At 35.8% G+C, this 14,097-nt stretch overlaps 1 protein-coding gene across 3 annotated transcripts in view; it reads left to right on the top strand.

The window, feature by feature from the left end:
• The window catches only part of MAGI2 (membrane associated guanylate kinase, WW and PDZ domain containing 2), a 1,542,253-nt gene that overhangs the window by 1,112,444 nt on the left and 415,712 nt on the right, over positions 1 to 14,097 (top strand). The window lies entirely within an intron of this gene.

The following is a 14,097-nucleotide window of genomic DNA, read 5'->3' as shown; positions in this document are numbered from 1 at the left end:
AGGATGATGCTATTTAACATTATCGTACAACTTGAGAATTTATGCTTAGAAAAATGCTTGAGTACTCTCCCAACATTCCACTGGGTTTTTAAAATCCCATTAATGAAATGGTATTGTGGTTACCATTTGCTAGCATCATTCAGTACACATTATACCTGCCATTCTTAGAAATCCAGTGTTCCCTACGCAGCTGTAAGAAAGAAAGATCTCTTATCTTTTGAGACTACATGGAGGGACCTGGAAAGTATCATCCTAAGTGAAACAAGCCAAACAGAGAAAGACAAGTATCATATGATTTCACTTATTTGTGGAATATAATGAACATAACAGTCTGAGGAATGGGGTAGTCCCAGAGACGTGGAAGTGGGGTACAGACTGACAATCCCCAGAAGACGGGGTGGTGGGGGAGAGATAAACCACAGAACTTATATGCATGTATGCATGAACAGTGGACATGGACAACAAACTGGGGACAGGGCAGGGAGGGAGAGGGAGGGGGAATCAGTGGGGGGAAAAGGAGAAACATCTGTAACAAAAATTAATTAATAAAAAAAAAAAAAAAAAAAGAAATACAGTGTTCCCTAACGAATGGTAAAGCTGTCTTAAACGTATTAAATGCTTACCTTGCTAAGGCAATATTCAGTCCTTCCAAGAAAAAAGGTTTTCTTTCTATTAAAAAAGGTGTTTCTTGACACTCCTTAGCCCCCACAAGGCAGACAGATGTAGTAAATATTATCTGCTTCTCCTTGATTCTCAAGTCCTTGTCGTCTGTGTATGTATTGTCTTGAAAGTTGTTGCCTTTATTCAAAGAATGCTTGAATGCTACGTGTGGTATATGTATATGCATTCATAGACAGATCTAGCAAAGAACTATTAATTTTTAAAAATTAAGTTTGAGGTAGCTCTTTTAAGATATTATTATAGATTGGGGAACTAAATTTTTCCAAGAAAGCAAATTCATTGTAGCAGCAAAAATGGTGATGCAATATTTGAAAGGTTAAAGAGACGATCATCTTCAAGCCTAGTTATTGTAATAATTTAACACTGTCTAGATAGCTGTGAGTCATGTGACTACCAAGAGGAAACCTAGGATAATAATCAATAAAAATATTGAATCTCTCTGAAGCCACACCACCTGGGTTCAAACCTTTATTCTGCCATTTACTGGCTGTATGAGCTTGAGCAATTTTCTGAATCTCTGGGTACCTTGGTTTTAACATCCATAAATAGAATTAAAAATTAATCTTCTTCATAGGTTACTGTGAAGATTTAATGAATTATTATATTTAAAGTACTTAGAACAGTTCCTGATATATAATAAAAACTATATAAGTAATTCCTCTTAATGTTATTATTGAGTAAAATATATCATTTTTCTTCCGAAAATGTTTTCTCAGATTCCAATATGGAGAAAACACTGTGAAATTTTCTAAAAACATATATTTAATCATAAATGAAACCCATAGAGTTGACTTCAATACACCCTCATTATCTACTTCACTGTTTCTCTTATGTTATTATTTTTTAATATTAATCACTACTAAGTATTGAGTAATTAATTTGTGCTAAGTGTTATATATATTATCTCATTTAATAGCAGCAACAGCCCCGTATACATATAATATCTCCATTTTTCAGAGAAGGAAACTTGTGATCAGTTCATTCTTATAGTAGACTTAGAAAAGAAGCATTAGAAAATAAAATCTAGGCAAATGTAGCTCCATTTATATCAGTGTTTTCAATTCCCACTCCATTTTAATTATTTTGATAGTAGCACTGAAATTGCACAAGGTACTTCCTTTTACAAAAGAGCAACAGATGATATCGTCCTACATGGGGTCTTCTTAATGAAATAAAGTTGGTAAACACAATTCACCTTTTTAAAAAATTATTTACTTCTGATGAAATATAAGTAATCTGGTTTACTTTGGACATGAGATGATTAAAAAGCAATATAAATTTTTCTTCTTAGGCGAGTACAAGATATGAGTTGCCTTATGAAAAAATTTGATCAGCCACTAAAATTTACTGCTGCCACAGAACACAGGAATCTTAATTTTCACAAAAGATTATTTAATGAATGTTAGAAACATTACAAAGAAAACTTGATTGTTTAATTTTGCTGAGAATTGTTTCATTTTTCCTTAGATATTGAACTTTTCATATTTTAAGGCTTTCCTCAAAAACATGTTAACATATTCTTTTGCTGATTTTATGTATTCTGAGCTTGACAGTAAATATGACTTTACTGTGAAGTCTTTTATCCCATAAAAGTGACAGCTGTGTGCTTCATTTATACCAACCCAACCTTACAGACCCATTGTGTTCCGCCCATAGATCAGGATTTTCTTTATATAAAAGTTTGCTCCTGTAAACATAAACAAATTATTATTTTTCTATGTCTCTCTATGTTCTATGAAAGCAGTAAGTGTAGTGGCTAGCTCAAATTGCTTCACAAGTCCATGTCTATGTTATGAATTCCTAAAAGCAGAAAACTCATATTGTTTCTTGATCATCATGAGTTCGAATTGATCTAGAGCATCAAAAGCAAATTGTGAGGAAAAAAAAAAAAGGTAAATTATGTTGATCAACTTTATCCCATTAAGAAACAAAAAGCACAGGGTCCTTTAAATATCTCTTTATAGCCAGTCATCCATAATCTCTACCACTAAATAAAGGAGAAACAATAGTTAATTCATACTAACATGTTCCAGCCTATTTGTCATTATTATATCTGCACCAATTTTCTGTTAGTTTTAACTAAGTTATCAGTGCTGAACCTAGTTCCTATTGTTTAATGAATGTTTAAGATCTAAATGACAAGTTATACAGTGGTAGAGTAAAAAAAAAGAATATGTAGAATTTTTTTTAAGAACAAATATTCATCTCTCCTTAAGTTCAGTTCCCTTTGTGTCCATAATAATTTCTGCAGCTGTGTCACACCAGGCACAAAGGTAGAGGCTTGGGCTAGAGAGATGAAAAAAAGTGGTCCTCAAGGTGGTTTTACATCCTGATAATGAGACAAACAAATGTTGGGAGCTTTTTAATGCAAAATAGTAGAGGCTGGTTTCCACAAGGGGCTTAGAGAACAACACAGAGGGAGAAGACTGAATGCATCCAGGGCATTTTGTCTTTTCTGCCTGACTTTTATTGACTGCTCCTAGATATAAGGGCACCATGCTAGGCACAGGATAGAGGAAAATGTGCAGGCAAAAATCTCAAAGAGGGTAGTTCCAGGAAGAATGAGGGATTGGGAAATCAGAAATATTTTAGAGTGAGCCAAGATTCAGTATCCCCTGGACTCCAAATGGGAAACTGGGAATTCCATCCAAGAGGCAAAGTCAATATAAAGCAATTTTTCCAGATAGGAGGCAAATTAATAAGCCCCAGACTAATACTACTATTAAAAATAGAACATCTCTAGCCTAGCTGGAGTGGTTCTGTTGGTTGAACATTGTCCTGTGTACTGAGGGGTTGCTGGTTCGATTTCTGGTCAGGGCATATACCTGGGTTGCAGGTTTAATCCCCATGTACAGAAGGAAGGCAACCAATCCTCTCTCTTTCTAAGCATGTCCTCAGGTGAGGATTTAAAAAATAAAATTAAAAAAGCCCTGGCTGGTTTGCTAAGTGGTTAGAGCGTCGGCCTGCAGTCCAGAGAGACCCGGGTTCTGTTCCCGCTAAGGGCATGTACCTCGGTTGCAGTTTGTCCCCAGCCCTGGTTGGGTTGTGCGGGTGGCAGCCACTCGATGTGTCCCTTTCACGTCGATGTCTCTCTCCCTCTCCCTCTCCCCCTCCCCCTCCCTCTCCCCTTCTCCCTCTCACTCTATCTGAACAAACAAATGGAAAAAATGTCCTTGGGTGAGGATAAAAAAAAAAATTAAAAAATAAATAAAAATGGTTGTGCACCTTTTAAAAAATAGAACATCTCTAAAATGGTAATTGGGAGAAACAAAATCAACTATTTCTTAAGGGGACGTCTTTAAATGAGGGAGGTGAGAGCTTTTGCATGTGGCATGATCAGACTTCCTTTACCTGGCCTGCCTCCAAGGAGAGAAAAGAAATGCCCTTCCTCTGTTACGGGCTTCGGGCAGCGTTCAGTTGAGCATGTACACATTTATGTATCACAAGTTCCTCAGTGCATCACCAAAGAAAGGTTACTTCACCTTATATCATTTGTAAGACTCTACTTTCTAGAATTTAGGAGGGTATTTGCAGAGAATAAATAATCAAAATATTTCCCATTTGGTCCAAATCTTTAGTGATTCAAGTCCTGGGCTATTTCACAAATATTGGTCAGTTACTTTAGTCCAAACAAGCCTTCATTTTGTTTTATAAAGAAATTAATGAATAACGTGCCTGGTTTTCAGAGGGCATACATGTTTGTGTAATACAATAAGTGGATATATATTATGAATTGTATCTACACTTGGCCCCTAAGAATCTGCAGTTCCCCAAAGAATTGAGAACTTGTGTTATTATTTTTACTACTTTACTGTTTATTTAACCTTGACGTTATTCAAAACAGGAAGTTTGTTTGGCAAGGAGTCTTGAATCATCACTATCCTAAATCTAAACGGGTACCTGAAGTTTTTCTCTCTGTGGCTTTCAACCATTATCCTGCCCGCCCATGTGTGACTGCTATTATTAGCCTCTGACTTGGCTTCACTGTGTCACCTCTGCCTGACTCCTACCTCAATCAGATTTATTAGCTGCAGGCAGCACTCTCTTCATCAAGCCTGTCACAGAGAGCAATAGCCAAGATCTTAGAGTCATCCTTCACTTTTAACCTCCCAAATGTGGTCTGGCAAATCAGTAACTATATACTTCTGTGAATGTTTCGTTTTCTATGAAAAAGCAAAGCCTATAAGATTAAATAACTCAACTTAGAGAAAGATATAAAGAGGCCTATTTGAAAAGAAGTGATTATTTTAATTTTAACATTAGTATGATATAGTTGAAATGGCTTTTCAGTGGTTTCAAACAGACATTGTACGTGACATAATTTTCTAAAATGCAGATCCCTGTATACAGCAAGTGTGACAAAGGAGCAGACTTCATAAACATGCATAATTTATACTTTGATATACACAAATTTAATAATTTGCATACCTTCCACTTGTCACAGTCCCTACCACTCCCTAGTCTGTCACAGTTCCTACATCCAACCTATGTCACATGTTCCTGTTACCTGCCGGGGCCAGCAGCCATTGGAGTTTGTGTAGTGAGAGAAAGAGAGATGGAGATCTAGCATTTTTCTACTGTGTCAATGTCTGTAGTAGGAACTTCTACATATTATCTTATTTAAATCTCATGAACCTCTGTGAGGCAGGAACTATAATCAATATTTTACAGATAAGAAAATGAGTCTCTGAGAGTTTAATAAACTGGCCCAAAGTCTCACCAAGAAAGAGCTCTGAGAGTCCAACCAAATCTTCATTCGTTTGTTTTGTGTATTTAGTTTAATTGTTTGACTAGGTAATATAGGACATGGCCTAAAATGGGTAAGCAGTAAAATTTCCACCACTCTGCCCTAGCCAGTATTGCTCAGGGGTTAGAGCGTTGGCTCACAGACCATAGGGTTGCGGGTTTGATTCCCAGTCAAGGGCATGTACCTGGTTTGCAGGTTTGATTGAGGCCCTGGTTGGAGTCATGTGGGAGCAACCAATGGATATGTCGCTCTCACATTAATGTTTATCTCTCTCTCTCTCTTTCCCTCCCTCCCTTTCTCACTCCCTCCCTTATACTCTATCTAAAAACTATGGAAAAATATATCCTCCCATGAAGATTAACAAAAAAATTAAAAATCAAAAAAATTTTTTACCCCTCTGTCCCTCTGCTACCGAGTTCCCTTCCCCAGAAAAAAACAAACTGGTTGGCATCATATATTATTCTACAGATGTTTTATTCATAAACAAACAAAAGAAAAAAATCCCACATCAATTTATATAGAGCTTTCTCAGTTTTTCTTTTGAATTTGTTTTTAAATAAAACATACTGTTTTTGGTGTGTTCACATATCAAATCATCATATTGTGGCCTTAAGTTTATGCAATTTTTATTTGTCAGTTATGTCTCAATAAAGCTAGAAAAATGCTGTTTTTATATGCAAATAAATAAATAAAACAGTATTTTAAATAAAAGTGTTTATTCTAATATTCTAGAATACTTTATTTGCTTATTTAAGCTCCATCCAACTTCTGTTATTAAAAATTTTACTGCAGTGAGTAATCTAGTATATGTCATTTCACATATATATGAGAATTGAACTTTATTATTTTTCCAAGCACCAATAAAGCTGTCTCAATTTTATTTAAGAAATCCATTGTTTCCTTTCTCACATGAAATGCTGCATAATCATAGATTAAGGTGAATTTAGTATTTTTGAATTCAACTCTTTCTGACTCTGTTTTGTATAGTATCCTTCTCTACCAATAATAATACTCTATAAATATATTGTTGGAGCTTTCTAGATATCTATTTTTTTACATATGTTTTCATTGATTTTTTTAGAGAGAGAGAAAGGGAAAGAGAGAAAAATCGATGTGAGAGAGAAACATCAATCGCCTACCTCCTGCTCGTTCACTACTGGTGACCAAGCCTGAACCCCAGGCATGTGCCCTGACTGGGAATCAAACCAGGACCTCTCAGTCCATGGGACGACACTCATTCCACTGAGCCACACCAGCGGGGCTGGATATCTATTAATTTCATTTCTAATTTACATTTCTCAGTTCCCGCCAGTTTAACTTCCGGTGTTACAGATAATATTTTGTTTGAATTAAAACTCTCTTTTGCTTGGCAAGATGTCTGAAGCATATTAATTAGCCAATTAGTTCTGATCAGTGAAGTATCTCTTTGGCTCTGTTTCCACCAGGGCACAGCCATGCTCACAAAGGACCGTCTCTTAGGATTACCGACTGAGGCTTCACTGTGTGTCCTGAGGGGCTAATTCCTTGTGAGTTATTGTGAAGACTGAGTTAATAATGTAAAATTCAAGAGATGTCAACTAGCATGGAGAAAGCACTCCACACATATAACAGAGAAGCTGCACAGTGTTTAGTGTGCAGACCCTGGAGCCAAGAGCCTGAGTTTGTATCTCGTTCCTGTCACCTGTTAGGTGTGTAAACTTCGGCAGATTTCTTAACATGTTTGTGCCTTGATTTTCTCATCTGTAAAATGGAAATTATAATAGAGCCTACCTCCAGGAGTGCCACTGGCTTATTCTGTGCCTTTGTGTGAATTTGGAAAAAGACAGATGTCAATTAGTTTTGCAACCTAAAGGGTTCCTTGTGTGGAGACATTGGAGCTCCTTCATTCCTAGGCAAGGATAAGGGCAAGATGCACTGTGTGGGAGACTGTTTGCATGGCATCCATTTTGTTACAATCTGCTCTGCCATCTCTTGCCCCAAGGCAGGATACCTCTGTATACAATGTTTCTGCATTCCTTTAAGTAACCATTTACTCAGCCAGTTATGCTCTGTTTATCTTTTGTTCCACCCGGGATATTTACATGATATTTACCTGAAATTGCTTGGGGGTGGTTACCACAAACATTGCTTGGCAACAAATGTTCTTGTTTTTCTGCTTCTGCCCTATATATAGTGTGGATCTCCCCAGAATAAAGAAACTTGATCAGAGCCCTGTCTTGTCTCCATTTCTCTGTCTCTTGTCCCTCCTCATCCTCACTCCCCCTCTAGAGTCCTCGTTGCGGGACGGGTCACACTGAATAGGGCAAGATTTCTGTACATCCTCACTTTCCACATGTGCCTCTGTGAAATCCAGTAGTTCAACCATACACCATGATCACATCTCCATTGTAGGATTATTGTGTTCATTAAATGAGTAAATTCCTAAAAAAGACTCAACAATAAAGATAAATTAAATAAAATAAAAGCTTAGAACTATGTTCAGCCCTGTAAGTACTATCTGTTTTCTAGCCTAGTCCTTCTCACAATTTATTTCCCAGCCAGGTTTCCCCACTAACTACCGATTGCAACCCAAAATGCAACTAGAGAGCTTTTTCTAATGCCTTGTTTTCTATAGTCTCTACCCATTTTAATTATTTGTAAGACTACTTATATCTGATGTAATCCAAATAACTTAATTAAATCATGTAGGTGTGCTCACTTTTTCCTCCTTTGGGGCAAGTTAGATTGACCCAATCACTCATTTTAAAACATGTACTTACTTTATATTCATAATTGGATCTCAGCGAGGCACTTCCAATGCAGAGTGGAATGGGACATAGACTCGGATCTATTTCTAGAGAAATAAAATCAGTGTTTACAGTTCAGCATGATGCATTTTAGCCTCTGAATGAAAACAGAGCACAGAGTAGGGGCTGATTAGACCATGGTTCAGGAAAGATTTCTGTAAGATGAGATGCCAAAGTTGTTTCAAAAGCTAAGGAGAAGGAAAAATCAAGAAAAGATAAGTTCTAGCTGGTCAAAGGCATAGAGGGGTCAACCAATTCCATTCCACTAGGTCTGAGGCTTTGAATAGGAAGGAGGAGGCTAAGAGAGATGTTGAAACCAGATTGGGATGGATCACAAAAGAGGTCAGAATAAATTCTTAGAAGTGAATCATATAAGTAAGAGAGAGACGTTTAAATAATTTATGCTGAATGTTCACCTATCTGAAACTGTATGTTAGGGTATAATTGTATGGCTGAGTTGTATAGACTAAGTTGGAGCAGAGAAATACTGGCAGCAGGCCATTCAAAAGATAAGGAACCTGAAATGAGAGATATTATAAAAGAGGAAGTGGTGTGGTTAGTGTGGTTTAAAGATCCGACTGGATGATAATGGGGCTGGCTGACATTTTAACTGTGAAAGTTAAGCAGAGAAATCATAACCAAGGGATGACATACATTTTTCTTTTCTTTTATGCCTTACATTTAAGGCCCTTTTCATAAGGAGTTATTTAATTTCTCTTTCAAAAAACAAACTATAGTTTTCAGGCCCTGGTGGTCTGAAAGTAACCTTAGATTTTCTAGATTTGGGCAAAATTACTTAGAAGAGTTTTTTCTATGAGAGTCTACATCTTTTCATAATTATCTCCTTACCTATGCCATATGGGACACCTATACATGTTTGAAACAGATTTCTCCACAGAATACCATAAGAATTCCTCATAATGAAATGCATCTGTTAACCTCTTGATAAACCATACTGTGCAGGGTGAGTTTCATGTGCTGTAGTTCAGGAACATGGCACAAATCCCCCCTCTATACATATAGTCTATGTGTGCCTATTGCCATCATGTAATACAAGTGTCTACAAATTAAGATTCATATGCTACGAAACCTGCTCTGGTTTATGATGACTTTCAATGACCTACCTCAGACACCTGCTCATGTCTGTACAAATTGGGTTAGTTCACTAACGCCATATGTGTAGCATTTGAAGCCTAGATTTGCTGAACTCCATTGGATTAATAGTGAAGACACTGAAAACATATTTGTGTGATGAATTTCTTGCATTTTCTCTGGGTTAACTATAATCCTTTTGGATATTTTATATTAGGTAATTTTTTCAATTAATATTCTGAAATAATAACTTGGGGAAACTGACCATAAAACAAAGTTATACTATACACTATGAGAGTATTATAGAATTTATAAAACTATTCCTGAGGGTTGGTAGTAATGAGATTAAAACTCTTAGAATAAAAGATACATACTGCCTCCAGCTCATTATCAAGTATTTCTGAAAATTGTAAAGAATAGTATGGTCATTTGAAAAGTTCAAGTACCATCCAGAAGGACTGTCTGATTGTCTGTACCTGACTGAGGAAGCTATTTCTTTGATGTATCACTTGTGAAAAAATCAAATTCTTATCATTTTAATTTGTGAAAAATATATTTGATCGAGGATGGAAATATATGCTATGCATTTTGTGGGGATCATTAACATATGCAGAATAATTTTTTCTAGAATCTGATCTGCAGACTAATATAGGCTATTATATCATTTTCTCTATTCTGTTGAACATAAATTATGTTGAATATTTTGTTCTTGAACCCTGAAGAATTCCAACCTTCTAATTGTGGGGCCAGGACAAGAAGCTCAGAAAGGAGACTTAGAAACGCCTGAAGGCACAGGAGGAATACTGGCAGAGGTGTTAAAACAGGAGCCAGAGAGGGAGGTGCTTCCAAAAGTAAGCTTCAGGAACAGTGATCAATGCTGCAGCAAAGCAGAAAGAGTGAATGAAACCATTTCCAATGGATTTTGCAACAAAGAAGTTAATAGTAAATCTGGAGGGAGTTGATTTTTGGAGTGTTGGTGGTTAGAAGCTACACTGAAGTGGGTTGACACAGGAGAAGGAGGATTTTCAAAACATTCGTGGGTTATGGCAAACCAAAGCATTTTTGACATACCCTTGTTAAAAACGTTTCAAGGTAATGATGACGATGATGACAAAGACAAAGATGATGATGATGTTGATGATTTTTAGTATTTCTTGAATGCTTCCAGTATACCAGATACTGCAATAAGCACTTGACTTATCGCGCATAAACTTCACAATTCCCATTTGATTTATACATGAGACATGAGTAGATTAACTCGATCTTGTTCATCTGTTTCTGCCCTTATTGCCCCCCCCAGCCTACCTTTGTTCCTTGCTTTATTTTCTTCTTTCTTATATTTTCTAACAAACATTTATTTAACTCTTTCTAGAATCTTGGTATTTTGTTATATGCAAGAAATACCATAGTGACTAAAATACTACTTATTATGCATAGCAGACATGAAAATATAATGGTAGTCTTTATTTTTTTTTTGTTTTTGCTTCCTGAGCAAAAACATTTTCTACTTTACTTTCCATTTCTCATAACTCATCACTTTCTCCACATCAGACTACCTCCGTCTGCCAGTGGGAATTTCCCCAAATGCTGTTCTTAAGTCTTTTCTTTCCCTCTTACAGGGCAGGACCGTGCAGAGTAGCCTCGGCTCCCACATATTTAATTTTCTTTGAAGGCCATAAGTTAGCACATCTTTGTACTTATCAATGAAAGTTGCTGTGTTTATGTACAAGGCCTCCAGTGTCTCTGATTAGGACACATCTGGATGAAGGTGGTGAAGACAGAGCTGTTTTTGCTTTTTGGAATGGTTCCTCTAACATCTCAGCCGAGGAACTTTAAAAACTTCTTTAAATATTACTATCTTTAATCTGTGAAATCTTTTCTTAAGTCTTCTTACGTTCATGTATATATTTCCTCCATAATCTGTTCTTTCTGTCACAAACAGCCCTCAGCAGACAGATGTTGCAAATGCTTTGTTGCTCTCTGCCCTGCTTTCAACAGCCTTCCCACCCTACGTCACCTCGGCCACCAGCAGCCCTTCTCTATACATCTCTTTGGACACAGCCCCTCCCGGTCACAGCAGACTTCAAGGGCAAGGATAAATTACAATAAGTCCCAGTCTTTTATTTTTATTTTTTTCAAAGGTCCAAAGTGGGCCCCAGATAACTTTTTTTAATGAGCAGCCATTTAACTTTATCCATAGTCCTCTTAATTTTCTACACTTTATCGACTCCATCTCTGATTTTAAATGCACCTGTTTCTTAATTTTAGGAAACTTATGAAAACATTTAGCCAAGCATCATTTTTTGTGTGCTGAGTGATGGCGGAATATGAGTGTTATGTTTGAAAACCTGCCTTCAGCACACCAAAGGCTAAGTTTTCAGGAACCATGCTGCCTCGAGGCAGGAGACGGTTTTGCTCCCTCACCCCTGCATGCTGTGACTTTGAATACAGACTTCATGCAGCAGCTTTACAGTTTTATGCAAATATTCAAGGAAGATTTAGATTTTGCATGTTTTGGAAACCATCCATCATTTATTTAATAAACAAATTGGTAAGGGTTTTAGATTACATTTTGGAAAACAATTCTGCTAAAATTATGGCCATTGATTTTCTCCTACTAAATCAAGTATTGAAATTTGAGACTTTTTCCCTCCAATTTAATAGAATATACAGCAATTTTAACATATCTATTACAATTCTCCTAGATGTGGCAATAAATTTGCAATATTAAAATGCCTTGAGGTTTTTCTCATCATTATTTATTTTCTTGTTATTGTTCCTCATTTTACCTCCCTTTGCCCATCTCCCCCCAGCCCCTGCCCTCCCTTCCCTAGGCCGTCACCACACTGTTATCTATGCCCATGGGCTATGCATATATATTCTTGGCTTTTCTGATGTTATAAAGTTTTGTTTCCAGGGTCCCCTTATATCAAGAGAACTTGAAGTTTATCTAAAAATAACAATATATTTTCTATTGTCTTTATTTTTATGCCTTAATTCTGCTATTTAATTTCAATATTCTATCCATCTTTGCCACTTTCACTTTTGGTTTCCATAACTCAAATTTTTTTATACTGGTTTTTGTCTGATAAGTATAGTCTTTCTAGGTTTAGACTAATAAATGAGCAGGGGGATACAGGAAAAAAATTGTAAGTGAGAAAGAATGAAAAATGAATCCATGCAAATTCATGTAGACCAGGTAAAATAATATATGATTTGTTCAAGTATATTTTTTTCAAAAATTGATTTTTAAATAAAAATATACCATGGATACTCACTGCACCACGGAGTCACACATTTCATTTAAACCAGATTTGTCACACAAGCAAAAGTCTCTCAAGAAAAATATTGTGAAGATTGTGCCAGAAGGACTTTTATCTTCAAAAATTTGAATCATAGGTGCTTGGGAATCAGGGTCAGATCACACCTGATAGTATAATCATTTAATTGTGTATTATAATAATTTAAATTTTTATTTTATTTTTATATTATTTTGTTTCATTGAGATTTTGAAAAGAAATAAATCCAAAATTAGAAAAAACCTTTGTTTCAAGCTGTACCAGCAACACATTCTTATTGTATTCTAAACTAGTTAATTTAGAAATTAATGTTACATAAACAAAATATTAAAATACAGAAAAACTGAATAAATATGATCCTTCCAACTAAGGGGAATAGATGACCCAACACAAAAAGTGTCTTCGAGTCTAATTTCCTTCTTTCCCCTTGTATTTCTAATGTCTCCTCAGTCACTTGTACTAGTCACTCAAATGTAAACTAAAGCCTCTCTTAGAGTGACTTTTATTTACAAAGCTATTTAAAGAATAAAAACTATTTCTTCGGTGACATATCACAAGTAATATATACACTTCTTAGCAAAGAGTAAATGCTCAAATATGTATTGAATGTAGGACAGTAGGTAGAAAGAAAGATAAGTGCAAAGATGGTAAAAGAGAGAGAAAAATTGAACAGGAGATTACAAGAAGAAAGGTTGATTGAAAGGTTGTTAGAAAAAATTAAGAGACAAAAAAGATAAAGAAACAAGATATCTTTGAATCTGTTTCTGTTTTGTTTGTTTTTTAGATTCAATATATAAGTGAAACTAGATGATATTTGTATTTGTCTGACTTACTTCACTTAGCATAATACCTTCTAGGTTCATCCATGTTGTCACAAATAATAAGATTTCATTCTTTTTATGGCCTAATAATATTTCACAACACATATGTACCACAAAACAGATTTGCAGATACAGAGAACAAATTGATGGTTGCCAATGGGAGGTAGACTTAGGGTTAGTTAAAAAAGGGAAGGCATCAAGAAGTACGAATTGGCAGTTACAAAATAGCCACGGGGATGGAAAGTACAGCATAGGGACTATAGTCAATAATATTCCAATAACTATGTATGGTGCCAGGTGGGCACACTTTGAGGGATCACTTTGTAAAGTATCTAACCACTATGCCATACACCTGAAACTAATATAATATTAAATGTCAACTTTAATAGAAAAAATAAAAAAGGAAGAAAATTTAGGTAGCTGTGCAGTGTGTGCACATGTGTGTAGTATGTGTGTTCCATCTGTGCCATGTATTGGTAAATTAAATGATAACATTAACAACATAAACATTCCTTTAGAATTTTCAGAATAACTAACCATCAGTTTAAAATGACACTTTGTGAACCAGTACTTTATGTTCATCTGGATGTAATAAATATCATTTCAGTACAGAATTCTTCTAATTTCAAAGCCTGAGGAAGAAGATATGAAGCTAAAGGGCAGTTCCACAA

Source organism: Molossus molossus, unplaced genomic scaffold (assembly GCF_014108415.1).
Source record: "Molossus molossus isolate mMolMol1 unplaced genomic scaffold, mMolMol1.p scaffold_m16_p_7, whole genome shotgun sequence".
NCBI lineage: Eukaryota > Metazoa > Chordata > Mammalia > Chiroptera > Molossidae > Molossus > Molossus molossus.
The sequence above is the reverse complement of the archived record's forward strand: the minus strand, read 5'-3'. Positions and strand labels throughout refer to the sequence as shown.